At 36.2% G+C, this 2,500-nt stretch overlaps 1 protein-coding gene and 1 long non-coding RNA gene across 9 annotated transcripts in view; both read left to right on the forward strand.

Moving 5' to 3' along the window:
• Positions 1–754, forward strand: part of LOC146873243 (uncharacterized) — a 1,935-nt gene extending 1,181 nt beyond the window's left edge. The window contains exon 2 of the long non-coding RNA XR_014981780.1: positions 1–754. This exon is cut by the window's left edge and continues 87 nt beyond it. This is a non-coding gene — a long non-coding RNA (uncharacterized LOC146873243).
• Mxd (MAX dimerization protein) overlaps positions 1–2,500 on the forward strand; it is a 173,375-nt gene that overhangs the window by 17,781 nt on the left and 153,094 nt on the right. The gene's annotated exons all lie outside the window — the stretch shown is intronic.

Here is a 2,500-nt window from a genome sequence, read left to right on the forward strand (position 1 = left end):
CACCAACAGTAGCAGTGGCAACACCAACAGCAACAGCGACAGCGACAGCGACAGCGACAGCGACAGCGACAGCAATAGCGACAGCAACAGCGGCAGCACCAGTAGTGGCAGCAGCTGCGAGCGGCGAACATCGAGAGAATTAATAGTAGACTAGTAATAGTAGTAGTAATAATAGTACTAATAATAATAATAATAGTAGAATAGTAATAGTAATAGTAGTAGTAGCTGCCAATTACGTTTGCTGACATTAGCTTGTTGCTGTTGTTGCTTATTGCTGAATCTGACGTGGACGATAATGGAATCTTACTTACGATTAAAAATTGTCTTTCTAATTAGTCGTCCTTTAATCTCATTGATGTAATTACGAAATGAAACATATATTTTTAATTTGTTTCGAAGAGGAGGAAAGAAATAGAAATGAAAAAGTAAAAAAGAAAAATAAAGGATAGTATATCATTGTATACTTCGTATTAAATTTTTCTTGAAAGATTATTTTCTGTGAAATACGATCACGCGCGCACCGGCGCACATCCACACATACACACATATACACACGTACTACTTAAGTATACCCACGTATTTGTTGAAAATTGATTCGAAAGTGTTTCTCTGCGAAGGGGAAACACCAATGAAATCATCTTTTCTTTCCATGGTATGTACTTATCGTCATATACTTCGGATAAACGCTCGATTCTAAGCATCAAGCGGAGACGTCGAAAGGGAATTGTGGGTGGCTGTTGCTAGAGGAGGGTGCTTGGGAAAAAAAAAAAAAAAAAAAAAAAATAAATAAAAGGGTGGAAACGAAAAAGCTCTCGCTTTCTCTCTCTCTCTCTCTCTCTCTCTCTATCTTTCTATCTCTCTATCTCTCAATCTCTCTGGTAAGTTTCGAGTAAAAACCAGGAAGCGAGCGTTCGCGAGTGTTCCGAAGCGAAAATTAAGGCACGAGTAGGCAAGCAAGCGTAGGCAGGCAGGGCCGTAGGGAGCAGAATAGGATTCCTGGGCCATTTGAAATGCATTGAATTTTTAAGCATCTTTTCCTTTTTGTGCCCTCTATTGCAAGATAGTCAAACTCTTCCGATTCCGCGATACTACTGAGGCCACGTTACGTCTTCATTTCTCCAAAAAGGAAAATCTTTCTAAAACGATCGACTACTATTACCGATCGTTCGCCAACGATAAAATCGATGATTTGCAATTTAATAGTTTTTGACTTTGAATTCGATTCTGAATTTCTCTCCCCTTCCCCCCCACTCTCTCAATTACTTTTATTTTCTTTTTCTTTTTGTTCTTATAGAAGGTTGACCATTGGGAGGGAAAGAGACTCAAACGTTTATCGGTTTTGACCTTTGCCCTGACAATAAAATGAATATGACCGATACGATTGAGAGTCTTCAAATGATTTTATATACAAGCATCACTTCTCTCCCTCCCTCTCTCTCTCTCTCTCTCTCTCTCTCTCTCTCTCTCTCTCTCTCTCTCTCTCTATCTCTTTCTTTCTCTTTCTGTCTATATCATTTTTCTTACGTTCATCACAGTTCTCGATTATTATTTATCTTCGTTCTTCTCAGTGAAGTTAGAGTTATTTGCAGCACGACTCGAAGATAGATTCGTGATAGCATCGATAAACAAGGTCAGAAGAATTGCAAGAGATGCGGAAAAAGGAGTCACACACACACACACACACACACATATATTTACGTATACATACGTAGAGACACAGTGAGTGTACATGTGTGTTATTATACAGAAACACGTATTTCAAGTTATTCTTGCATCGTGGAAAATAGAAAATAGATATTTTTATAGTCGATGACATTTATAACGTGGCTGAGATAGGAAAATAAGATGCTACTTTGGTAGCTTACATATGGCGAAGTCGTCATCGGTTAGGGTCTTCGACGTCTTCAAATCACTATTTATCTTCAGTGCAATATCTCCTTTAGCACCGCGTTAGATAGAACCGCATGATCGTAACGAACTTGATAGAGTCATGGAAATATATGTATATATCATATATCGATCGATGAGAACATGTTCGAGAATAAACGATAGATATTCCATTATAATTTGTATCCACTGAGATGGATTTACAATCGTTAAATTAATTTATCACTTTACGTATGATATAATTTCTATAATTAGTCGAAATTTGGAATAATTACGAGTGACGAATGTTAATGATTTATTTTTATTAAACAATAAGTAAGGTCCAATTTTAATTCCGATCTATCGATCTTTTTTTTTTCTTTTTTTTTTTTTTGTTTTTCTTTAGATATCTTCGTAAACGATATTTCTTTTTCCTTCTTGTCTTTTTTCTCTTTTATCTCTTTCTCTCTCTCTCTCTCTCTCTCTCTCTCTCTCTTTCTCACGCGTTTAATAAAAAAGTTATATGACATATGTGTATGCGAAACTTATAGCGTAACTTTTATCATACCTTTTGAATATTTCTTAAAGTTCGTAATATGATTCCGATAATGCTAAAGGGAATATAAGAATTATT

This window comes from Vespa mandarinia, chromosome 2 (assembly GCF_050613455.1).
Source record: "Vespa mandarinia isolate Hongniang chromosome 2, ASM5061345v1, whole genome shotgun sequence".
Lineage (NCBI taxonomy): Eukaryota > Metazoa > Arthropoda > Insecta > Hymenoptera > Vespidae > Vespa > Vespa mandarinia.